Source organism: Lutra lutra, chromosome 10 (genome assembly GCF_902655055.1).
Source record: "Lutra lutra chromosome 10, mLutLut1.2, whole genome shotgun sequence".
NCBI lineage: Eukaryota > Metazoa > Chordata > Mammalia > Carnivora > Mustelidae > Lutra > Lutra lutra.
In genome coordinates this window covers 50,649,436-50,676,450 of record NC_062287.1, presented here as the reverse complement: position 1 = coordinate 50,676,450, position 27,015 = coordinate 50,649,436, and the positions used below count along the sequence as shown (strand labels likewise).

Below are 27,015 nucleotides of genomic sequence, written 5' to 3'. Positions count from 1 at the left end.
GTAGTGTAGTGTATGCACTTGAGTGCATGCTATGAATCTTCTTACCTGGTTTCTCTTAGTCTAACGTCCACATTAACATGAAACTAGAAGAATGTCACTGTCTCCCGCCAGTCCTGTTAGCCTAGCCTGAAATAGCAAGCCCGAATTTCTGAAAGTGACAGACAATGCTGCCTGTTTGTCTAGTGTAAGACTTTGTCACTTTCTCTGCTTATAGAGGCCTGCTCTATGTATTGACAGTCCCCATCAGGAAGATCCAGCCTCATGTGACAGGGCCAGAGTACTGAAGCAAAACTTTCCGCCCAGAGATAAGGCCTGGACTCACTTTGCGAGACTTGGGGGTGGAGGTGGCAAGGGGTGAGCAGTAAAAGAACTCTGGGTACTTGAACCCTCCATCTAGAACAGTGAGTATGAGATCTGGAGCCAACCAGACTAGACTGTGAACAAATCTCTGTTCTAAATATTACCAATTAGATAACATTAGGCAAGTTACTTACATTTTTTGAGCTTCCTTTTCCTAAAGTATAAAATGGTGATGATACTGATCATTATTGTAGGGCTTAAATCAGACAATTAATACAGAAAGTGCTTAGCATATTTCCTGGCACAGAGCAGGTGCTAAATTGTGGTAGATATAATAATCGTCATCTTCATCATCATAACTTTCATTATCATCATTCTCATTATTGATAATATAGGGGATAAGCCACAATTCCTACACACCCCTTTAAAATATCAGGATCTACCACTGTTGGATAATTCGGTCAAAGGCTTGTTGTAGGTTGCAGAAAAGATCCTCTTTCTCAAGTTCAAATATTTGCTCATTCTGGAGGCAAATTAGAGCTTGCTTTAGAGATTAACATGAGATCCAATTTTAAATTTCCCATGTTGGAACTGGGGATGCTAAATAATGACCTGGAGATTTGAATATCAACATTCCCTAGAGAGGAAGTAGCCAAATGGCATTCTCTATTGCTTTCAGCAAATCCAATTAGTTGAAAGCTCAATTTACAATGAGTCATGGGAGGAGCTTGTGGAGGGAATACTGAGTAGGAATAAAGAGAGCTATAATCTAGTTGAAATAACACTCATGATTAATATCTGCACTACTCTATGTGATTTAAAACATATTTCATAGTATTTGATCTTTACAACAACCCTTTGGGAACATATTTTTATTTTCCTGGAAGGAAGTGCCTTAAGCCCAACTACTTTATGTTTTAACAGTATTTTGGCTCCAAGCCCCCACCCCCAACCACAAATACAGTCCTAGACTGGGTTTCATCACCTCCTACCTGGCATGCCGCAGTAACCTCGTTGATCTTCCTTTCTCAATTTCACACCCTCCATTTAATGTCCTATTTTTATCACAGAAAGTTCTTTTAAAATCACAAACATGATCATTTTACTCCCTTGTATAAAACCTTTCAAATTCGATGCTTCCAAGTTACCATGGTATCTTTCCTCTCTCCCTACATTCCCTTCTTTTCTCCTTCCTTCCCCTTTCTTCCTTTCATTCCTTCTCCTTCCTCCCTTCCTTCGTTCCTTCGTTCGTTCCTTCCTTCATTCCGTGTCCTCAGTTGGGCAAAATTTACCCCATAAGTCTCACGTTAAAGCAGCAATGAACACAGTTGCTTCAGCCGAGGCTCAGGTAGAGAACCTGAACAGCACTTATTTGTCCCTTGTTCTCTGCTTTATTTCCTCCTCTCTAATCCAACTGTTCTATGGAACACAGTTTGAAATGTCATTGGCCTGTAGAATAAAGTTCAGACTTCTTATCTGAGGAAAAAGTCGGCATTTAACCCACCAGGCTCTCAGTGAGGCATTAGTCTAAGTTACAAAGGTAATCTGAGAGGGAGGTGGCTCATTGTACAGAGTGGAACTGATGCTTTTGTGGTGGGGAGAGGGGAGAGCAGATGGAGAATGACCAATATACCTACCCTCCAACCTTCTTTTTGGTCAAATGGACTTCAGCAGTTAACTGAATGAAATATGCATGCTTACACTTTAGAACCTTCACAAGAATTGTTTTTTCAACATAATGTCACAGATACGTTCTATGCATAATCTCTGTGACTTCTGTGCCCTTCCTGTAGGCTCTCTGTTTTATCTTGTACATGTTTTTTACACTACTTTCTGCTGTAACTCTTTATCACATACCACTACATACTGACATTGTATTTTTATGTCTGTTTTCTCCTTTAAACTTTAAGAACAAGAAACATATCTTATTTATGTTTTGATCACTGCCACAGTGGTTGACACACAGTAGGTACTCCATCAATATTTGTTGAAATGAAGGCCAGGATTTATTTCACGAATAAACAAAAGTGCAGAAAGCATACAAACCCTGGCTAATAGCGTGGTTGAGATTATAACCTGCAGGAGATAATTCTTTGTTTTACAAAAGGATTTGATTGACAAAGACTGAATTAACAAGCAACTCTTCTCAAAACAAAGCTATTGCATTATAAGAGGTGAGCCATTCCCTCACCAGCAAAATAGATTGATTAAGTCTGAGACTCCAAATTAATTTTGGAAATGACATGGAATGAGATGATGTGAATGAAAGAGGGAGAGAATAAAGAAGAAACATATGGGCAGGACAAGGGCTTTTTGGCAACTATAAGCTGTGCCCTTAGTCAACTGAGCTTTTGATCAAGAAAATCAATGCATAGCAGCTGAGAGCTGATATAGAGGTGGTCACCATAGAAACATCATGACTCTCTGGATAGGTCAAGACTTGACTATTTCCAAATCAGCATACTATCATATCTGGGGAAAGAACATAGATTGTCAATGTGGAGGAGTTCCCTTATCACAGGAAGTATATATAGAGAGAAAACGGACTGAGTGGTTCAGCAATCCCCTAGGGAAGACATACTGAACCCAGAAAGCATGAACACTCCAGTTGCTACACACAGCGGCTTCATCAAATCCCATTTTTAGCTCTGATCAAAAAATCCTTTGAGACAATCTCCATTTCTTCATTTTATTTATGTTTCCTTTTTTCTTTTTATCTACTTATTTAACACATGTGTATAAAAACAGTCATGAAAAACGAGTCCAACAGACTCAGGTTCGTGTCCCAATATTGTCCCTGACCAAAAAAAAAAAAAAAAAAAAAAAGGGACCTTGAGTGGAACTCCTCTCATATCAATGGGTGCACTGCATCTGCCTTTGAACTGCCTGTTGGCTGGAGAACAGGCCAGAAAAACTGGAAAATAATGTCCCCCTAACCCACCCTCAGCCAACCTCAACCAATGACTCACTGAAGATAGTATAGCCCAAAGTCCTTAGCCCCCTGTGGGATAACTCTAAGGTATACCTTCTATCTACTGCCTTACTCCCACTTTGACAGTGGGATTAAGTTCCAGTCACCCACGGTGATCTCTGGCTGGATAATACACCCTTTACTGGCTGCTTTCTCTTTCCTATCTTGCTTCCTCAGTTTCCCAGAGATGTTTCTTGGGATCATCTCCCAAATAAATTATTTGCACCTGAATCCTATTTTCACAGTTTGCTTCTGGAGCAATAAAGTAAGAGAGTGACAGTCTCTCTGAGCTTCATTTTCCTTTTCTGAAAATGCTGACCATGGTACATGAATGCAAGTTGTAGAGAGTTTATAAGATAATACATGCAAAATGCTTAGTGCAGTATCTGCTACATTTGAATGCTCTAGACACGTTAGCTGTAATTTGTGTTGTCACTAAGAGCTCAATATGTGCTAGATATGCTGTATACCTTGTTAGGTGCTGTGGAGAGAAAGATGAACAAGATGCTACTCGACTTTGTCCACACAGAACTCACAGTGTCATGGGAAACGTAAGTTAACTATTATATCACATTTTAAGTGCTGAATCCTAAGCATATATAAATTCTTATGATGTGGAAAGAAGGGCACTGTGGGAGTACATACTAGAATTTAGCCTGGTATCGGGTCTCAGAGACCACTTCCTAGGGAGTTGACATTTAAGGAATGATAGAAGTTGGCAAAATGTGTGTGTGTGTGTGGTGAGAAAGTACGTAGGTGGAGAAAATCACATTTTAAAGGCCTGAGAAATGGAGGGGGGTTAGAAAGGAGGTAGGTTTGAAGAGAGAGAGAAAGTCTAGCCATCACTGAATTTGAGGACCAGAAAAAAATTCCCTTTGGTCTGATCCCATATGCACCAAATAACTACCACTTTGGTCCCCGAGTTTGTTTATTTTTTGGTTTTGTCTTTGATACTGGGAAATCAGAGATGTCTGGTGAGCAAACGTTACCATTCAGTCACTACAAGTCATATCTGCTATTTAAGTGAATACACTGATAGATATTCTGGTTGAGTTTGCATTTGTCTCATGAATTGGGTTATAGTTCAGAAATTCCTTTGAGTTTCATCACCTCTGGTCCACTAACAAGATAAGAGTTTATGAAGCTGAAAGGCTGGGAACGCCAGCCAAAGCCTGGGCCTATTCATAGGGTGATGCCACTCAGGAAAATCCCTGGCAGGTTCTCTTCTTCAGGGGACAGCTTCATCTTGATATTGTATCCTCACTCTATGTTAGCAAAAACAATCCATCCTCTACTCCCCTGTTCTAGATTTTAAATCTCTCTCTCTTCTAATGCCAGGAAATACACCCTCAGAAACTTCAATCAGCTAAGACCATCAATGAGCAATCTGCTTTCTCAAGCCCTGGGCCCTGGAGAAGTCATAAATCAGGCTGTTATGGTATGGGTGAATTAAATATTACGTGCTACAGCTCTTAACTCATAGAAGAAATTGTTCAATAAATGTACGTTATTATTGTGTCTCTAGACACTAGGACATCAGAGACTTCTTACTTTTTAAATGTTTCTTTTCTTCCTTTCTTTTTTCTTTTTTTTCTTCAGTGGTTATAATGAAACTTATCTGCTTAGAGGTATTATTCTAGTACTTTATCTTGCCTTTAATGGTGAGTAACTTCAAAAGCCAATGACCATTGGATCTGCCACTGCTCAGACATTATCAAGAAGACATATGTTTTATTCTTAATTGGGTGATATAGATTATTTTTCTTTTCAGTATTACTGGAAAGGGGTATGAGTGGATTTTCCAGAATGGTGTAATAAAAATAAAATTTGATTGATTAATTCATTAACTACAGCTAGGAAGCATCTTGCATAGCAGGGGAGAGGAAATGCATAGTACCCTACAGATAGAGTCGGCATAACTCACATTCGTTTGATAGACTCCTGAGCTAGATGCTGGCTTCTTGGAGAATAGCTTGCTCTTGGAAATACAAGTAAGGTTGAATAGCTTATTTTTTCCTTACAAGCTTCATCTAGTGAGTTAAAACTTCAGGACATCAGGGTATAGATGATAAATCATATTTTTAAAGCTCTTTAGCAAGTCACTCTTCATTTCAGCCATGATTCTATTGACAGAAGCACTTAGCACCTGCCTGTGGGTGGACTTCAGGGGGGTCCTTACCTCAAGGAAAGGCCTGCTGAAGGGGTCATTGGTTCATTCCGTGTGTTAGGAATTTCAATCAGTTGCCAAGAAACTCATAATGTTGTATGCAAAGTTTTTATATGGAAAGAGTGATACTAGTTTCTCCAAGATGTGTAGGGTTTTTTCTGTGGAAAGGATAATACTAGTCTCTTCAAGATGTGTGTGAGTCCCCAAAAGGATAAGAACTACTGCTGTAGAGTATATACCCACGGACAGATAGCCCTAGAAGGTGTATGACATTTTTAGTATGTATTTATGAGCCTTACGTGACCATTTGACCTGAAATGCCATTTTTTCCTTTAGAGACATTGCCTAAAACTTTTACTGGATTTGCAAAAGTTATTAAAGTCTGATTAAAAGGAAGATTTGTGTAAATAAATCAGAGATGGTGTGGATTCTGACTTACCCTTCAGGGCTCATTTCAAATGCAATTTCTTCAAATGTAATTTCACTATAACATTTGGCACATTTAATTTAAATGCTTGTTTTCTGATTAATGTTGGAGCTCTCTGAGGGCAGATCTTTTTCAAGATTACTTTCCTGGACCATAGCGTCAAGTAGATGCCATAAGTGTGTCCAGATCATGTTAGCAGAAAGGTCTCCCATCTGATGGGAACTATATCAGCAGGGATCCTAGGAGGTCAGTGGGGAGTTCTGGGTTAACTATGCAGCTTTATTTTGTGAATGATGGCTACCCTGCTACTTCAGGTGCAATTGAGAGATTTATTATTTGTAAATGGTGAGAAAAGAGGGAATGGCTGTCTTCAGGAATGACTGGATATAGGACTCAAACTCTTTTCATTTTCCTTCTCAGCTTCTCTTTCTCTATTGACTCAATGTGTTCCCACTACATAAAGATTTTTCTCCCTGCAGTGGTAAACAGAGGTAACCTCCTTACTCACTGTTTCACATTCATTACTTCCTCTAAATGGGCAACAACTTTTTTGAGTAAGCAGAATAAATCTGCTTTCTTTCATCTTACAAATGAAACAAAACCAGAGGGGTCAACTAGTGTGAATAATGTCACACAGCTAGAAAGAGGTGGAGGAGGGAATGAAATCTTTCAAAATGTGTCAGTGGACATGGGAAACCCTGAGCTTCAGTAGTACTAACATCCTTATTTACATATTGTGGTTCCACTGTCTGAGTGATAGTGAGAAAGAGACTAGGGCTTTCTGAGCTTTCTGATAGAGGGCAGAATAATATCAACTCCTCGGAGTTGGTTGATGTATATACAATATATTTGAAATTTCCTGGTATATAGTAGACTGCCAATAAGTACTGGCAAAGTCAAGAATATGACCTATCTAGCAAGTGTACAAAACCGTGATTATGAAGTTCATGGAAAATTCTTCCCACTATTTTAATTTTTATTTGCCAACATTTTTTCTTCTAACATTTGCATCCACTTTTTGCATTGTATTTGCCATGTTGTCCCCAAGAGAAACACACATCCTTAGAAAGGCCTTTTTATTCTTTCATTTATCCAAAAATAATTTATTGAGCATCTACTATAGTAGGTGTCAGACCCTGGATGACACAACAATAAATAAGACAGATAAAATCTCTGCTTGTGTGCAGTTTACATTTATAGGAGGAACACACTACAGACTAGAAAATCAATAAATAAATAGTAAAATTTCAAGTTAAAAAGATACAGACTGTGTGGGTAAAACAAAAGAAAGCAGCAAAAGGATAGAGATGGAGGAAAAGGTAAGATTTTAGGTACTGGGGTCATCAGAGCGATTGTCTCTAAGAAGCTTCTGTTTGAATAAAAACCTGAAGAAAAGAAGAGATTGGATGATATGTGAGGACAATAGCTTTGGCAGAGGACACAGCAAGTACAAAGGGTCTAGGGTAGGGGCTGGTTTGTCTTCCTTTAACATCTGCTAGAAGAGTAGAGTTCATGAGAGGCAATGATAGGAGATGAAGCTGGATGGATGTGGCCAGAGTACAGATCATGCAGAGGCCTTGCAGGCAGTGGTAAAGGGGATGTGTTGCCCACTGAGTGCACTAGAAAGCCATGGAGAGAGCCTGAGAAAGGGAGTGACTGGGTGATGTTCTGGGTGATGGACACATTGCAGGGAGAACAGTGCTAAGGGAGACATCAGTCTGGGAGCTACTGTGATTGAAAGATGATGATGGCTTAAACAAGAAGTTCCAGAAGTAGTGAGAATTAATCAGATTTGGAAAATACTTTGTAGCCATTAGCTGACAAGATTGGATGATGGAAAGGAAGACAGTGTGCAGATTTTTTTTTTTTAAAGTTTTAAATGAATGAAGATAGACATTTAAAACTCTGATTTCTAATCACAGCCAACATTTACCAAGCACTCTATGCCATGCCCTTGTGCGAAGTACTTTATACTCATTATGTCGGTTAATACTGGTTCCCCATCACAAAATATTTGTATTTATTTTTTTAAACTCATCCTCTGTTTATGTAGATCTTGATCTTTCTCAGCTGTCTGCCCAGCCCCCCACCCCGCACCCTCAATTTCTGTCCTGGACTCAATATTTGAAGCTACTGTCAGATCCAAATGTTGAAAACTTTAATCCCTTGAGTTTCCCAGAGGAGAGCTTCCTTACACATTTGCCCACTAGTGCTTTGTTCTCCCGTCCTTCAGATAATCTCTCTGCCCTTCAAGCTTTGTCTGTCTGACTCTGCTGGCCCAGACCCCTGGGACAGAAGATCAGCATCTCTATCCCTAGCATTTATGTTCTTCAGCATTGCAAATTTAAATTATTTTTTTGTATATTTGCTATGTAAGAAGAAACAGATATGGTGATTTGCACTGCCCAGAAAATTTTAAAAGAAAAGTTATTTAATCAGGTCTCAAATGGGTACTGTGAAAATAATATAAGTTTCATTAAGTCCAGCTCTTGGGAGAATCAGATTAACTCACTGACTTGTTTTCTATACCTGAATGTTCATACAGTAAAGTGTCATCCTTATCATGTTTATTGACAGAGACAAGAGTGAGTATCAGAAGCCACATTTGCTTTGGCCATAACATGATTTCATGCTTTAGTATACAGTATGGCCAGTACTGAACATCCAGTGTAACATACACAGCTGTCTTCACAAGCAATGAAATTGATCTTCACCTACACACAATACAGTTCTTAGTCCTTTAAGTAAAAGCTTTACTGTTGCATTTTTTGGTAATTTTTATGTGATCAATGAAACAAATAAGTAATACCCTCAAATGAGTTTTAGGCAATGTTTCATACAAATACAAGTGATGTGAACTGAAGGAAGAATTCAGGACCACTGACAGTGCTTGGGATTGCTCCTGTCTTTGCTTTTATAGTGTGCCGGTGACTAAGGGTTTTATCAATTTGATCACCTATCCATGGAGACAAGAGCTAAATGGCTGGCAACCACAAGCACTGGCCTGCTGGACACCATGATGCTCTTGTGTCCCTATACACACACAGTGGAAGGCATAATACTTGGGATGCAGGGGTAGGCAGCGGTTCTGGAAGAAAGGGAAATAACTATATGATGTTCCTTGCTATGCTTACTTCATAAAGACATTTATTAGTTAACTGAGCTGGGTTTTGTTCTGGACACTGTAACTTCTGTAAATTATGTTACCAGCTGAGACCTCAGTTTTCCCATTTCTAAAATCAATAGAATAGACCAGATGATCTCTCATGTTCTTTCAAGCAGTGATTTTCTGGGTACCTAGTTGTTCTTAAAAGCGTAATTTCAAAGACAGCACAGTGAAAGATAAACTGATGAACATTTGGGGCAAATCAAATCTCTTTTATAATGAAATCTCAAGTTGAAAAAATAAAACACAAAACCAAAAACAAAAAACAAGACAATTAAAAGAGCAAATAATACCACTCATAAATTCTGCAATGCAAAGACATATGCATTCACAGCTGGGCAGGGTAAGAATGCCTCCTCTAACTTCTAATCTTCCAAATCTAATAAAAGATAATCAAGTTTGGAAAATTACAGAGAAATAGAAAATCAGAACAGACCAAGAGCTAAGGAGAATCATGGAAAGCTCTCTGAAAACTATTTGCCCCAAAGACATTAGATCCTGAAAGATTTAATGGTGATTAAATTCAAAGTATTCAAGAGCTACATAAATACATTCATTGAAATATATTCTAGAGAGTAGAAGATGTAGAAAGTATCCCATTCATTTCATAAGGCAGATTGGATCCTGATCCCCAAAGGTAATAAGATATTATGCAGAAAACAAAGAAAACAAAACAATCTAAACTGTGAACATAGATTCAAAACTGTAAATTAACTACTTCACAATACAGTTTAACAATTTAATATTGCTGATTCAATAATCCAATAGAAATTCCCCTAGTTTCAATATAAGAAATCTGAATAATGCAGTAGAAGTATATCAGTAGGCTAATAATAAAAAACAAAAGTATGTAATTATTTCAACATCTCCTAAATACATTTCATGAAATTTAACAACATTTTCATTTCTCAAGTTAGAATAAAATAATTCTTCCTTAATATGGCAAATATCCCTATTTTAAACCCTCAATCAAACAATTCTTTATTAGGCACACCAGACACAGATCTCTAAATTAGAAATAAAACAAGTCTGTCCACTCTGCCCACTGTTGTTTAACATTATTTAAATAGGTCTAGCTGGTACAATAAGACAAAGAGAGAAATAAAATTAATATATATTAATAAGAAAGAAAAAAGTATTGTAGATCCCTAAGTCCTGCTTGCAATTCTGAAATCCAAAATATTCTGAAAATTGAGCACTTTGCATCACTCCTTTGATACACAAACTGATTTGAGCTGCTGTAAAGCCACTTAGTGTGAATGTTTATACTGATGCAGAAATAATATTAATATATTTGATTATGGGCTTCTTCCCAGACCTTGCTGGGGTATTGTGTAATATCTGCAATATGCACCATATTAGTATTCAACATTATGAATTACAAGACATATCTGGCCTTAAGGATTTTAAGATAAAATGTTGTAAATCTCTATTATGTGCAGATGGCATGATTATGCACCAAAGGCATTTTATAAATCAGATAGTATTTGTTACAATTAACAGAACATGTTTACTATAAGTAGTTGTACTCAACAAAGCTAATTTTAGGATTGTTTATTTATGTATCTGTCTACCCCCTACATTGGTAAAGTGCTTGAGGGCCCAGGTTACATTTTGTTCATTTCTCTGTCACTTGTATCCAGAATATGTCCTGGCCTAGGAGAAGTAAACCAACATTTTATTTTTAAGAATAAGAGATGGATGAATAAGTAATAAAACTATATTAGTAAGTGCTCCATTTTTTAAATGTATGGATTTTATATAATTCCAATGACTCTTCCCACAGGATTTCAAATTTTGTCTTGCTTTAATTTCAAACCCAAGAAGAAGTTGATAAAACTTTTTATTTGGAAAAGCAAAACAGACAAAAATAACAACAGCAAGAAAACATTCTTTCAAAGACAAGTGATTAAAAGAAAATCCATGTTCACGCTGGGATCATCTACTATCTCTTTGCATGATTTTTGACAAGTTACCTACCTCCTCTAAGTACCAGTGTCCTTGTATGAAAAAAAAAATAGTAAGTGAGGCTGGAGTTTGATATACTTATTGGCCATAGTTTTTTTCCCCCTTTAAATTTCTTCCTAATACCTCCACTGGCCATTTTTTTTTTAAGATTTTATTTATTTATTTGACAAACAGAGATCACAAGTAGGCAGAGAGGCAGGCAGAGAGGGAGAGGGGGAAGCAGACTCTCCACTGAGCAGAGAGCCCAATGCGGGGTTCAATCCCAGGACCCTAAGATCATGACTTGAGCCGAAGGCAGAGGCTTTAACCCACTGAGCCACCCAGGCGCCCCTCCACTGGCCATTTTTTCTGTCAGTGTGTCAATCTCTGTTTTGTAAATTGATTTACGATAAATATCATACATGTCACATGTGTTGAGACACAACTCTTTATATCCTGGCATAGATTTTAGGTCTGTTTTGGGGTGTTCTGTTCTATTGTGTTGATATTTACCTCTTTCTCTTCTCCAGTACCAAGACATTTTTATATGGTAACCTTATATTTCAGTATATGGTTGAGTCAGCCAGAAGTGAAACTAAGTAAGTAATTGAAGAAGCAAGTTGCTTTTTCATAATGTTTAAGGTAATATTATCGGCATGGGTATTATAAAAAAGAAATAGAAGCAACAGAACAAAATAGTATTTTTAAAAATCCTTATAGCAAACCCCTAAGGTAGGGATTGTTATTCCCACATTATATATAAAAAATCTGGGGTACAGAGAATCGAAGTACCCCGATTCTCATGGTTTGCATATGGCAGGGCCAGGATTCAGGTCTGGAGTCCATTTCCTTCCCTGGTCCATACAGAAGTGTTTTCCCATCAACGGTAACATGAACTGCTTTGACAAAATGGTGCTGGCAAAACACTGTATATAAAGCCTTACCTATAGAAAGTTGTTGATACGCTTTCAACTATGGACTCAGGAACAAAGAGCTCCAGTTGCACATTTGGGAGACTGGTTGTGGACAATGACCCCAAAGGAAGCAGAGAAAGAGGAAGCAAGCCCTGGGCTCAGAGGGTAGAATTCCTGCAGAGGAGGGTGTGTCTCTCCTTTCTTTTTTGTAACATAAGTTTTCCATGACTGGATGAAACTCAAGTTTACGTCTTTCTGTCCCAAATGCTAAAGCAGGATCTCAAGGATTCGGCATTAACTACTTATGTGAGGGTAGGGTCTAGGGGAGAAAAAGAAGGCTGTCTGTAGAGAACCTGAGTGGTTAAAGCAGACTTAGCAGTGTTTCAGAGAACAAGCACTTCAGAGAATCAGAGAGCACCACTCTCTGCTCTCCCCAGTGAGAGGTTCACCCCCTCTCCCCCAGGATGCCCTCACAGACCACACGGCACGGTACGGTACGCATGCAGACTGACCGTGCTTAGTGCATAGCCACTTTTTTCCACAAGAAGGTCCTCCCTGGCCTATTCCCAGGCTTTCTTAGGCAAAATCCTTCATACTCACAGGCCCTTTTCCAGAGCAGCTGCAATCATCTCATCCTGCATCTTCTACTTACTTCTCTGTTCTCTTTAAGTAGAATTACTAAATGACTGCCACTGCCCAGCACTGTGCTAGGTCCTAGGAAGACAGTGGCAATTAAAAAAGCAGACTAGATTACAAGGGCCTTTCAGGCAACAGAGAAGAAGACATAAGGTACAGGATCCTTTCAGTCCTGAGAAACAGGCCAGGAATTTAAAGATATAGAAGCTGTGAATGTAAGATTTCACAGAAAAGCTGATTTTACAAAGGAATTCGAAAGGTGAATAGGAGTTTGCTGAACAGGCAAGGCAGCTGTAAGAAAAGAGCACCCCAGGCAGAAGGATCTGCATGTGCAAAGGTGTAACAGGCCCGGAAAAGTAAAAGGAGCGTGCAAGGAAAGACTATGAAGAGAAGCCAGAGGCATTCTCACAAGGGACATGGTAGGTGGTGAGGAATTTGGACTTTAATGCAAAGGTAGTCAGGAGCAATTGGGGTTTTACACGTAAGGATGATGAAACAGATCCCCTTGCTTCATGATCTTCTCAAGACTAATATGATCACATCACCACAGTCATGTCCCATGAACAGCACAAACTTTCCTCTGCTATAGGAATTTGTCCCCTCCACACCTGGCTTATCTGGATACAGACTTTGGACACTGTCCTTTCAAGTGCCAGCTCCCCTTGCAAGGCCTGACTCTGCAGCAGAGCCCTTTTCTCTACTTCCTTCTGTCTGTCGCATATGATGACCCCCGTTCTGGGAGGTTCTTCCCACTAAAGTGTGGTCCAGAAGCCATTCACAACTATATTGCCTGGAAGCTTGTTGAAAATGCAGAATCTCAGGCCCTGATAAAGACCTACTAAGTAAGAATCTGAATTTTACCAAGACTCCCAGGGAGTCGTCTACATGTAGAAGTATACTTCAATGCACCACACTAGGTTTTATTATAGAGCGATCTCCGATGCCCCAGGGATTCACAGAGAGGAGGCAGAGGTGTGGAAGGGAAGGGAAATTCTTCAGGATCATGCCCTAGGCCGGTGAATGCCTGAAGCTGGTGGGCTAAAAACATTCCATGTTATTTGCTTTTATGGCAATCTTGCTAGGTGAGTAATATTAGTTTCAGTGCACAGATAAAGAAAGATCATTTCATCTCATTGTATGACCTCCTCCCTGTTGTTTTTCGTGAACTTCAAGAAGAAAGAATTCACCATCTCTGCTGATCTTAAAAACAAGGCCCCAACCAGCACAGAAAGAGATCTGGCAAACTTTCAATAAGCAACTCTCTCCATTCCTGCCAGCCTTGGATGGCCACCTTTCCAGCCGGGCCAGGCTAGTGAACCTCAAGTGGAAAGCCTGTCTTACGGGATTAGCCTTCCCTCAGCTATCCCTTCACCCCGTCCCCATCTCGCCTTTTCCTCCTACACAAATACTGCAGGTAGATTTAATATTCCATGTCTCACACCGAGTTTCAGATTCTCAGGCAGCAGTCCCATCTCAGAGAGAGAAATCAAGCAGCTGAAAAGCAGTCTGCCCTCTGAGAGGGAAGGAAAAGCAGGCAGATTTGATAGAACTGCCTAACGAAGTGTATTTATGAACATCATTGGAACAAATGTGCCCCTGTAACTGCAGCCATCATCTCCTAATGTCACATCATGGAGACACTGGAAAACAAATAGGACTTACAACCTGATTTCTTATCAGCTTGCAATGGTGTCTTCCTCCTCCAGCCTCCCTAGCTAGACAGCACATGATTCACAGCTTCCTTCTAACTTCTAAAATGCTTCAGGGCCAAAAAGAAAAGAAAAGAAAAGAAAACACAGTATTTAAAAATACATATATCCCATCAGTAGCTTGTTTCTTAATGCATCTGATCACCGGATCACCGCAGATGCCTTAAAAAGGTGCTGAAATGAATTACCAGGGGCTCAGACTCCTTGGAAATTGATCTGACAGTGGGAGAAATGCAACCAGTTTCAAAGCTATTCTTTTCATAGAGCCTTGATATTCTGAGTTGCGTCGTTATCTCCTTCACTACTCTTCCCCTATGCTCCCAACTCAGACATTTCCTTTGCCCCTTTCTATTTCTGTTGCACTGCCCCTGTCCAGCTACCTCAGCCCTCCTTCTCTCCTTGGGAAGGTTGCATGAGCTTCTTGTTCTTGCTGGTCTCCAACTGTAAAGCCTTTCCTCTCCAGTCCACCTTCTGCTTTGTAGGATTCACAAAGCAGATGTATATGGTTTTTGCATATGTATCTAGTGGTTTTTTTTTTTTTTTTTCATTTAGACTGTGAACATCTTGAAATTAGAGACTTCCACATGTCTTTTACATTTCTGCCTCCAGACCAGTGCTATGGAAAGGAACCAAAACTACTGCTCAAAGAATGATTTAAAGGTTATGCTACAGTGGCTGCTGTGCTTTGAGCACCAACAATGTAGATAAGGAAACCCAGGAATGTACCAGTCCCTTCTTTCGGTGAAGACAGCTTCTACTCTGATGAAGAGGAAAGACCATGATGGGAGATATCCTCCCTGTTGTCTTAGCTGTCCCTTCTTCTCTGACAGTCAGGACTCATCCAGAATATATAAACATGGGGGAAAATCATTCAGTTCTTTGCCAGTGAAATTCTATTAAAGTGAATATCAAGCCTTAAATATGTGGTAAGGAGTCCCATAAGTTCTGCCAGAGGGGTGTGTGAAGGTTGGAGACATGCCCATGCTGTCAGTCCGGGGAAGCCAAAATGCTATGGGCTGATCATATGTATTTAATTCATATCTGCTTCACGAACTGCAGATATTTATTTTAGGTGGTAAATTTCATGAATTCTAATATTGTAGGGCTGCAGTAATCTCTTCCTAACTTGTAGTTCTTATTAGAAGCAATTCTGGCTTATTATGTCAGTTTACGTCTTTACATTTTTTCTAGAAACCTCAAGAACTTTTGTTTCAACTTGTGTGTTATATATTTATCAATAATAACATTAAAAAAATAACATTTCTTATGATTTGATAATAATGTGCCAGAACTGTGATAGATGCCTGCTATGGTCTGAAAGTTTGTGTTCTCCAAAATGTATATGTTGAAATCCCAAACCCCAAAGGTGATGGTCCTGGTAGGCAAAGCCTTTGGGAGGTACTTAAGTCATGAAGGAGTCATGAGAGGCATTAGAGCCTTATCAAAGAGGCTCCAGAGAGATACTTAGACCTCTTCTACCATATGAGGATACAGTAGAAAGGCACCCAGCTATGGCCCTCACTTGAACATGGCTTGCACCCTAATCCTAGACTTCCCATCCTCTGGAACTGTGAGAAATAAATTTCTGTTGTTCATAAACTACCCATCCATGGTATTTTGTCAGAGTAGGCTAAATAAAATAAGGCAGTATGTTTAATGCATAATCTCATTTAACTTCACAAAAATTTGAAGATAGATGTAGTAAAGCCCTATGAGAAAATGCCCCATGGTAATAACTTTATATGATACATAATATGTAATACACATACATAGCAACATGTAATATATATACACATACTGATAAACATCATACTAATCAGAATTTCACCTGTATTATAATTCATATATAATTAGGTCTCATCCTCTGCCTACCCCTATTTTCAGATAGACACAGAGACTGGATAGAATTTTTATTTCATGCACGTGGAGGTAGGGCTGGTCAAAAAAAAATGTCAGTCAACCCTGTGTGGAAATCAGGGACTCTAAAGATGGATCCCTGAATTTCTAATATTCTCTTGGCTCAATAGGTTGAGAAAAGACAGGCCACATACAATTGTAGGAAGTCCCAGTAGCCACATGATACTGAATAGCCCCCATTAATATTTACACTGCCACAGACGACTGCCAAGAGAGGGCACCAAATCAACAGTCAGAAACTGGATGGGTTTAGAAGGCCCAGGTGGACTCTTTAAACTTCTGGCCAGCAGGCTGTAAAGACTCACTCCAGTTATTTCATTAACGCAGCTCCTTGGTTTATATGATTGAATTTTTATGAACCACTTATCCTGCTATGGCAAGACTCACTCTACTATAGCTCGGTATTATACAGAAGGATAGTGAGGTTCAGACAAGGAAGCTTGCTTTGTCTTAAGAGCAGTAGGGGGTAGATGTGGAATACAAACCTGGATGAGCCTCTTTCCAACACGCACATTTGTCACTACTGCAACCATGACTCCTAAACATGACCAGTGCTAAGCATGTCCTGTGGGTCTGACATCGTGCTACACATTTTATATTCATCATGCCACTCGATCCATATGACCACCCAATGTAATTGGAGAGTATTTCCCTATTTTACAGATGATGGGACTGATGTTTCTGGGGTTGAGCAACCAATCTAAGAATTCACAGCTGGTCAATGTCAGAGACAGGACTCAAAGTTAGGTATCTCTAGATGATTCCAGAGTTGTCAGGAAATAACTAGAGTTGGGCTAGATAAAGGAGTTAGTTATTTTAAAGGCAGAACAAAAATGATGCCCCTTGCAAAAAAACCATTAAGAGAGAAGGAAAGGTAACTGAATGTAACTTCCTCCACTTATACCTCAAACGGGCAGGAGGGGAGAATTGAGGTATGTAGGTGTTGACAGCAGATGATTTCAGCCCACATTTGGGGCACAGAGGTGGCACACAGGAAGCTAACCCTCTGGACCCTAAAATCAGAGAGACCCTGGATATTTAGACCAGTTAGACGAAGCCCAGACATAGAAAAAAAACTAAATTCCTCATAGCATATAGTAGCCTACAACACAGAACACAATACAACAGATACATAAGCTAAAAGTGTCTCCTGGGAAAGAGATGGTACAGGGAATGGACTTGTGTAGCCTTCCTATTTTAAACTGGAAATGTAAAAAATGTCATTGATATTCTCTTTATTGAATTTACCATTTTTATTAATTTTATTAAATATGAAAAAAAAATTAAAATGCTTTCTGAGGGTCGCCATAACTTCAGTCTCTGAAACACTATTTTTTCTTGTCCTGACTTAAGATCTTAAACCTTCTTAAGACAAGAAGACAAGCATGGCCACAGTTATTTCCAAGGATCTAACCCTACAGTTAGGGATAGGCTGCTGCCCTTGTACCTGCTTTGACCAAGAAATATGCCCTGAAGTATTTTGAATGCTGTGTAGTCTCCAGGAGCCTGCAGGGAGGTGGGGTCTTAAACACAGCTCGGGGAAGCCGGACCAGCATCCCTGCTACGCCCTGTCAAGCTGCATCCATCAAATTAGGTTAAGAGTTAAGATGTTACATGATGTGACCAATGGGATCAGAAGCAATAACACAGCCTGTCAGCCAGTGCTTTCCTGACTATTCTGGGGAAAAGAGACTGTATGCTGGAGTGCTGAGGAGGTAAGACGGGCATGTGTTTGGAGGAGTGGGGGGAGACCTCTTTGGTTCCTTATTTATAAAAGTGGTGCCTGGTGGGGAGTGGGTGGTAAATCAGTGGTAAATCAGTGTTCCCTAGACTGATGTTAGGGTTTTGCTACAATACCAAACACCTTTTTTTTTTTATAGGAAAAGAGTTGCAAAAACTTGCATGTAGCATTTTAGGCGCTAGATGGTCCCCTGGGAGCAAGGTCAGAAAGAACGATTTGTGAGGCTTTCTGTTTCATAAGGATGAGGGAGGGTCAGCTCAGCCAATCCTGTACTCACATAGGGCCAGGGAATGCAACTGAAGTTTGAGGACACCAGGCGCCAACTCGGAGGTGACTGAACCGTGGCTTCTGTTTGTGGGCACTGGGGCCACAGGGCTCGCCTCAGCTCTGTGTTGATGTATACCCTGACGCTGGCAGACAGGAAACAGATGCAGCTCAGCTCCTGTAGGAACTATGTGGATGCCATCCTTGAAATGTGTCCACTGAGACTGACCTACAGACATACTACCTTACAAATATTCCAGTGACGGAAAATTCCAATAGGAAGAGATCTTCACAGAGAGTGTATCCCACTAAACGTACCCTGAGGGATGTGATAAGCTCCAAGTCTGCAACAGGTCCCTAGTAGAGAATTTCCAACCAGTCGATGGTTCTGCTATGGGTTCTTGCCCCCTTGTTTGACTTGAAGTCTGCTGACACACACTGACCTAATGCATGGGGCCACAGACGTAAACTAAACACTTGATTTTGTCTGGATGGATCATCCTGGATTCTCCTCATTTGTTCAAGACCTGATGCAAACCAGTTCCTCTGAAATTGCAGAGGTAATATAGTGTGGCCACTGGGAAGATCGGTTCTGAGGCCATACACCACCTCTGCTGCTTTCTAGTTCTATGGCCTTGAAAAATTACCTGAGCTCTCCGTGCTTCAGTTTATGCACCTGCAAGATAGGGATGATATTAATACCATTCTCATTTTAATGAGTTATTACGTATAAATACTGAACAGTGCCTGGCACGTACATAGTCAGTGCTCCATAGATGTTAGCTATTTTATTTCTGACTCTTAGCTTTGCCTCTTCTGTCTTCTTAAAGGGAAGTCTGCCCTTCAGACTTAAGAGTTTGTATTTGGTTTATGTTGCTTGACACCTGGCCACTTCTCAAGGACTTTGGATTAGAGCTTGATGGTTTGGATACTCAGATAAAATTTCTCTCTTTACAGCTAATTTCTGGAAACCTGATTTCTGGCATCAGCCTTCCAGGCAATCTGGTTCCCTGAATTCAGACATGGTTTTTACCAGCCAAATGTCTGTGGTAGAAAACCCTTATTCATGCCCATTAGTTTGAAGACTTCTTGACATCTTGGCTCCTTCCTTCCAGAAAATGGTCTTTGAGATTCAACATACCAGCCTGCGGAAAGTCCACAGGGATACACCAGGGACTCAATAAATATTTCTGACCACCTCTCCAGTCCCTTTTCTAGGCCCAGCTAACTGGTCTTGTAGTATTTTTAGCCTCTAATTTGTAAGAGTGGTGTCAGGTCATCAATTTGCCCTCTGGCTAAGGACAATTTCTCAGAAGAGGCAGTCACCTGGGGTGCATCCTGGGCCACTCCCTGAGCTGGCATTTACTTGAGCATACCATGTGTCTCAGTGGGATTGGGTGACCTGAAGCCTATCACATCCCAAGCCTTACCTCTCTGTTTGGCAAACCTGGGCAAATATACCTTCTTGCATCTGAGAACTCTTAAGAAGTGCTTTAGAAAGAGGTTCTGGGAAACACAATCAATAATAACAAATATTATACCCATGTGTTGCAGTCACACATGGAAACTATGATCCTGAACAGTGGTTCTGTACATCATCCAGGTGGCAGAACACCTGGAAATCACACAACACCATGATCGTTATACAGGCCTAGTACAAAAGACACAGTTAATCCCAGTATCTGAAGTAGGTATGATTTTTATGAGCAGAAAATATGACTAGATTGCTGGGTATAAATGCAATGGAAAACCAGAGCAAGGTAATACAAATCTATAAAAAATACATCATGACTTAAGCACAATCACCTATTTCTGAATCTTCCCACTAACAGTATTTGCAGCTTTTTCATTAATTTTTCACTGGCAGGTGCACATTGAAGGACCAATAAGAGCAGGGTCCCAGAGGTTCAAAAGAGAACAGGGGTAAAGTGAGAAAATCTTATCCATTAACTTTTTTTTTCTACATCTGTTATTTGATTTTTACAGAGGAATATATATATATACATGTATATGTGTATATATATACATATACATGTATATATATATACACACATATGTGTATATATATATATATATATGTATATATTACTTTACTCAGATCTTTATTTTCAACAAATTAGACTTATTTTCACCCTTAAAACTAAAAATTAACAGGTTAAAACCTCTATCACTACATGGTTACTTCCCTGCATGGATGAAACTCATATTTTTAGTCCAGAAGTAATTAATTTTAGTCCTGAAGTAATTTAACTGTCCCCATCCTTATGAGAGGATGCCAACATAACAGAATAAGTTTTTCCTTCCTTCCTCCCTCCCTCCCTCCCTCCGTCCTTCTCTCTCTTTCTTTCTTTCTTTCTTTACAGAGGAATATTTTAGACAAGTGGAGAAACGGCAGTATTTGCAATCTGAGATTGCTCCAAGTGATGAGAAGGTTGGATTGAGGGAGTGGAGGTGGATAATAACAACTTTTCTTTTATGAACTATTAATTCCCTGACTCATTCCTCTCTCTTCTGTTTCTACAGGGGTCTCTCCTATGTGAGGCCATTCTAATCCCTTGGGTGGATAAATCAAGGGTTTTATCAAAGTTGTCTTTTACTGGCAACTCTCAGACTCTTGACATCTGAGCTGCAGAAAAGGACATTCCATTGTTCCTTCTTTGCTTTTACAAAGATTCCTAGCACATCTTCTTAAAGCTAGACCTATGGGGTCATTTTTATTTCACTCCCTGGACCCTTCTCTCAAGCATCCCTTTGAGGTTCTTTCTTAAGTACATTCCCTTTCCTTAGGTTGTCCCTTATGTTGCTCCTTAAAGAGTTGTAGCTTGCCTTTTATTCTTCATGGTCCATGTTTCTGTTTTCCTAGTTAATGGAAACGAATTAGACTAGGCCGAACAGGTTTCAATCATGTCCCCACATAAGAACCAAGGAAATTTTGCTACACTAATGTTCCTAAGGTGCATTGCAATGCATGGGGAATCAGTGACCAATAGTCTGACCAGATCAGAAAACCAGCATTCCACAAAATGGGAATTTTTCTACAAACATCTGATATTCTAAGAGCCCCTTCCCAGGAAAGAGGCCCAGGACTATTTCTTTCACTTTGTCATGTGTAAACCATGTAGATTTGTTACCCTGACCACAATTCATTGGACCACGTATTTGTACAAGAGCTATGGACAAAGAGCTGTGTTTTGGACATAAGAGAGTCCGGGGACCTAGAGGATGTTTCACACAAAGACTCTTCCCACTGGAATGTCCTATAATGGGTAGTGACAAACCACCTCAATCTGTTCTTTCTACATTGGAAATAATGGAGGTGTGGTACATTTCAGCATGGCACAGAAGACACAAGACAGACAGAAGCTGAGGCATGTGTAATAACTGGACTGGAGGCAGGGCTCATCTCTCTCTGAGTTGCAAGTGTGGAAGACTGGCTCTAGTCAGAGGTGGTTCTTGGCACTTACAAAGGTACGGCAGGATGAAAACATTCTGGGCTATACCTCTGGGTCACTTTTATATGCTGAATATTCTTCCTCTTCATAATGCCTGCCTATGTTATTGCTCAGAGGCTTTTCTCTGTTTCCTTAGTCTTCCAAGTACTTTTAAAATAATTTCCTATCAGCTGAGGTAACTTAAGTATTCCTCTCTTCTTGACACCCTGAAAAAATCACCATCACCGGGATATGCCACATAATTTCCTTTGGAATTTTCCCTCCTAGATATGAGCTATGGTTGAAATCAAAGACTAAAATATGAAAAAGCATAGACTATCCAATAATCCTTATGAGTTTCTGTTAAAATATGATATTGTATTTTTACACATATACTGCTAAATGTTGATCATTCCAAGCTACAGAGATAACAGACTGGGAAATGTTAAAACACAAAAAAGACTAATGTAGGTAGAGCTTCTGATAGCCGATGTGGGGACCTATTTGGAACCCCAGAGTTGGCATAAAGATTATTTTAAGCTGAAGACATTTGAGATTCGATAGATGCAAACAAACAAACAAACAAACAAAAAACCCAAAAAACAAAAGCCATCCTTCTTGGATCTTCCCTTATTTGACTAAAGGCAGAAATTTCTGAGAAATGAGGACAGCCATAAACTCCCTCCTCAGGGTGGGTAACCTCTCAGAAGAAAGACCAAAAGTAAATCTACTGTTAAATCCCCTCTCCTGGGAAGTTTTAGGGCCCTGAAGAAGATGGAAAGACCACTCTTGTATATATGAGCATTATCACAAACTTTCTTATCTTCTGTTTGTTCTCCCCCCAAAAACATTTGTCTTTCCTACAGAAGCCGATTTGTTCTTCCCGTAGGAGCTTCTCCTTCCCACTCTCTTTCCCATACTAAATTAGGTAAACAAGTCCCAAACTATAAACCAGTCTTTTCAATCACTCATCACTGAGTATGCCCATGTGTATGTGGTTTGCACATATAAGTAAAATTTTTCTCCTCTTAATCTGTCTTTTGACAATTTAATCCCTAAACTCCAGGTACTAAACTGAGGGTAGAGGAAAAGTTCTTCCTCCTACCCAATAAACAATTTACTTAAGCTTACTTAAATATAGTTCTTCTCATTTTTAATTGAAGTCTATTTCAGTCAACTTAAACAGAGGGAATTTGATCTTCAAGAATTTTTGAATTGCTAGACCTTCCCTTTGCATTACAAATAAAGGCTCAGTCCTCTCCTTTGGACTACTCCAAAGATTAAAACAACAACAACAACAAAAACAAGCACAAAAACAAAAACAAAAAAATACAAGGAAGAAAACCAATCCAGTCAAGCCAAAAGATCTACACATTTAAGGCCAATCACCTCTACCAACTGTGATTACTAATGGAAGTCTGTTGAGAATGCCACTTTCTAATCCACAGAGTTTTGCTCAAACTGAAGAGTAAAGGAAGATAACACCTCAGTTACTGCTCCTCCCCTTCCCCCTTGTCCACAGACATGTTTCTGCAAATCACAAACCTTTGAGCAAATAATAATAAATTTAGTCACATATAAATTTTAATTAATATATGTTTTGTTTTACCTTAGTTAGGCATTCCCATCAGTATCCAAGAAGAAGACTGTAACTGAAGCTTTCTTGTGAGTTGCAATACTGTTTATCCTGGGTATAAGAAAACACAGAAAAACATGTAAACTCAGAGACTGCTTACTTTTAAATCTGGTGGTCCACAGTTTACAGAAGGGAGTAAGGGATGGAAAAATGAACAAGGGTTCTTCGTGGAAATGATACAGGACAGCTAGCTGCCGTAGGCTACCTAAAAACCCAAAACAAACAAACAAAACAAAACAAAAAACACAACAACAACAAAGTAAACACTAAAAGACAGTTTTCTTAGATCTTTTTAAAAAATGATTCCTGGGGGCGCCTGGGTGGCTCAGTGGGTTAAGCCGCTGCCTTCGGCTCAGGTCATGATCCTGGAGTCCTGGGATCGAGTCCCGCATCGGGCTCTCTGCTCAGCGGGGAGCCTGCTTCCTCCTGTCTCTCTGCCTGCCTCTCTGCCTGCTTGTAAATAAATAAATAAATAAATAAATAAATAAATAAATCTTAAAATCTTAAAATCTTAATAAATAAATAAATAAAATCTTAAAAAAAAAAATGATTCCTGGGAATGTAGGTGGGCAGGGACTATATCTTGTGAGGGAGAGGAAAGAGGTTTTTGTGTCAGAAATGCCTTGGCCAAATGATTTAATTTCTCAGACTTTTGTTTTTCTCATCTGTAAAATGAGGGCAACAATACCTACCCCTTAGCTCTGTGCCAAGGATTAAGTAGAAGACAGGAAAGCTCTCCCCACAGTGCCTTAGGCAGTGGGTACTGCCTGTGTATTAGTGCTTCCTTCTGCGGTCCCCTCCCCCAGCCTTTGCTTCTCTTGTAATTACTTCTAACACTTTTTCACAGTGTTAGCTCCATGGCATTTAACTAAAACAAAACAAAACAAAAAACCAAACAGGATATCTCAGTGACTTCCAAACAGCTACTTTAAAAATTGAAAAAAAAAGAGAGAGAGAGAGGACACTCAATTTCATATATAGTAAGAACAGATCATTGCATTGAATGCTTCCCATATGCTAAGCTCTGTACTAATAATTTTATATCAGTCATCTCTTTAGCCTTTAAAACAAACAGATTAGAAACTGTGATATGAGAAAATGGGGACATGGAGCAGTGACGTCCCTTTTTGCAGCCTGCACAGCCCTCCGGAGGCCAAGCTGGGACCTGAGTCTACCTCGTTCACCTCTATGCACCCACTTCACCACCTCGTCACTTGGGTTCCACCATAACCTGCACCACTGGATTGCCATGTACCCCAAAAGATGCCATGCGCTCAATGCCATTATTGTCTTCCCCCTTCCCGCCCTCCCTCTCTCCTTTCCTTCTTTCCACGTTTATTTATTTATTTAATTATTTTAAGATTATTTATTTATTTATTTGACAGACAGAGATCACAAGTAGGCAGAGAGGCAGGCAGATAGAGAGGGGGAAGCAGGCTCCTTGATGAGCAGAGAGCCTGATGCGGGGCTCCATCCCAGGACCCTTGGATCATGACCTGAAGACAGAGGCTTTAACCCACTGAGTCACCCAGGAGCCCCTCAACGTTTATTTTTATCTAAATTTAATCACTGTTTTGTTTACTTTGTTCCTCTGTTCTGCTCTGACAGACTAGGGTGGAACACTGATAACTCTAAGATAACTGGTTCCCCCCTCTTGGACTCAGCCTTTTCTTAGCTGTGTCATCTCAGATGGGTCACTTAACTTTTTTGAACCTTGGGGTTTTCTCCTCCACAAAACTAATGCATCAGGCAAGATGATGCCAACAGGCCCTTTCCAGTTTACTGGTCCTATGACCGGCTACTTTGTGAGCAGTTTCAGATCATTCTAGCATCAACATCTTCATGGTACCTAACAGTTGTGGACTCTAACAGACTCACAGGTTTTCTTGCTTTAGCTTAATAAGCTCAAATTCCCTACTTCTGGGAGGAGTCCTTTATATTTATATATACTCTTTAAAGAGCTTGCAAACGAGGATACTGATGTTCAAAGAGGTTAGGTCACTTACAGAAGTGGTGGAGACAAGATTTGAATCCAAGTTTGTGTGTCCCTCATGTCCTTTGCAATAGCCCAAGCCTACCAGAAAGTACGGAAAAGTTAAATGACCCAATTTAGTCTCATTTGTGATATGTGACTTAAAATTTAGGACAGTAATGATAACAATAACTGGCATGCATTGTGAGATGATGATGATGATGATGATCTCCTCACTAGGCCTTCCCATCATAGTAAGTGCCAGGTATTATAATCATCCTCTTTTGAAAGATGAGAAAACAGAGGCACAAGGACTAACATTACTTGCCCAAGACACAGGGCTAGTAAGTAGAGGATCTAGGATTTTTTTTTTTTTCTATTTTTAAATCATGGTTTATTGTTTCAGCTAAATTACTGGCTCAGGTCACGATTTATTATGCTCACTGGTACGTGGCTGTTATGATGCATTTACAAGTTAATAAACAGCAGGTGTGAATACAGGACAAAAAATTTGCACGTTGGTGTGAGGGTAACCACAAAGACAGGCACTTAGTTGTTTAGTAATTCACACACTCCAGTAAAGGAGAAGGATTTCTGTAGGATTCAGAAGGATTTGCCAGAGACTGTTGAGAACCTGCCTCCTGAACCGTTTCCCCATTAAAATTGCCTGCTATTGCCATTCTGTCTGGGAACCAGGAAAGAAATGACAAAGTGAATTTCAGGGGACACTGTTTGTCAGTGAGGTGTGCAGCGTGTCCTTCACACTTAGGGAGTCAGTCCTACGTGCTATCTATCTCGGGCAGAGGGAACCTGAGCTCCAAGGAGAAAGCAGGTAAAGCAAACAACCGGTGAAGAAGCTCTATTTATCTAGCTGGGTCCAGATTTACTGAGAAAATGCCTTCCAGATGCATTCCAAACACGGTGGCATGATTAGGATGGAGAAAACAGTCAAGTTTATTTGGCTTCTGTGGGGGATTTGTTTGTATATTCTAATTGCATCATCGTTTAGCTTTATTTCATCTGGAACCTGACTGCCAAGTGAGCGTATTGATTACCTGTCATGGATGCATATTTCTCAATTAACAGCTATCAAGGCTTATAAAATCTCAACTACGTCAAGACCCATGAGCAGAGTTTAGTACAACTGTGAGTAGTCATGCTAGCCGCTTTTCACGGTGTATCTGCCACGACACTGGTACCTACCTGTCACATAAGCTGGTTTAAGTCTCACCCCCTCCTTCACACTATATATCATTATCTTTCTATCTTTTAGGGGCTCAGGGAAATTAAAAACCTTGCCTCAGGCAGCACAATCAGTAAGTGGTGGAGTAGGGATTTGAACTTGTATACATAACAATTCAAATTCCACCTGGCTTTGTGGCACACACAGGCAGGGCAGTGTGCTGGTGATGCCACACCATTTGGCTGTAAGTCCAGCTCTGTCACTTGCTACTTCCATGGTCTTGAGCAAGTTTCTGAACATCTCTGTGTCTCAGCCTCCTCATTTGTAGGGCCAAGGAAACCACAGTCCAGAGATGGTTAAGATTAAATGAACTACCCCATGTATAGTATTAAGACAAGTGTCTGAGATAAGGAGGCACTATTATTTTACATCCTCTGGATGTTGTGAGGAACAAACTATAAATCTTTGACCTTCAGCAACTTGCTGGAGGCACTTTGTACTTCCAAAGACTTTGCAACAATTCAATTTTCCTCACAGCAGCCTAGTGTTTCAGGTCAGACGATTGTTCTCCCCTCTAAGACTGAAACATGGGGACTCACTATGCCAGAATATTTTCAGTCCACACAATTCATGA

General features: G+C 39.9%; 1 protein-coding gene across 1 annotated transcript in view; it reads right to left on the bottom strand.

Annotated features, from left to right (window-relative positions):
- TENM4 (teneurin transmembrane protein 4) overlaps positions 1-27,015 on the bottom strand; it is a 2,938,802-nt gene that overhangs the window by 1,373,475 nt on the left and 1,538,312 nt on the right. The window contains exon 7 of the mRNA XM_047690277.1: positions 23,200-23,277. The gene's annotated coding sequence lies outside the window, so the exon portion shown is untranslated. The remainder of the gene's footprint in view (positions 1-23,199; positions 23,278-27,015) is intronic.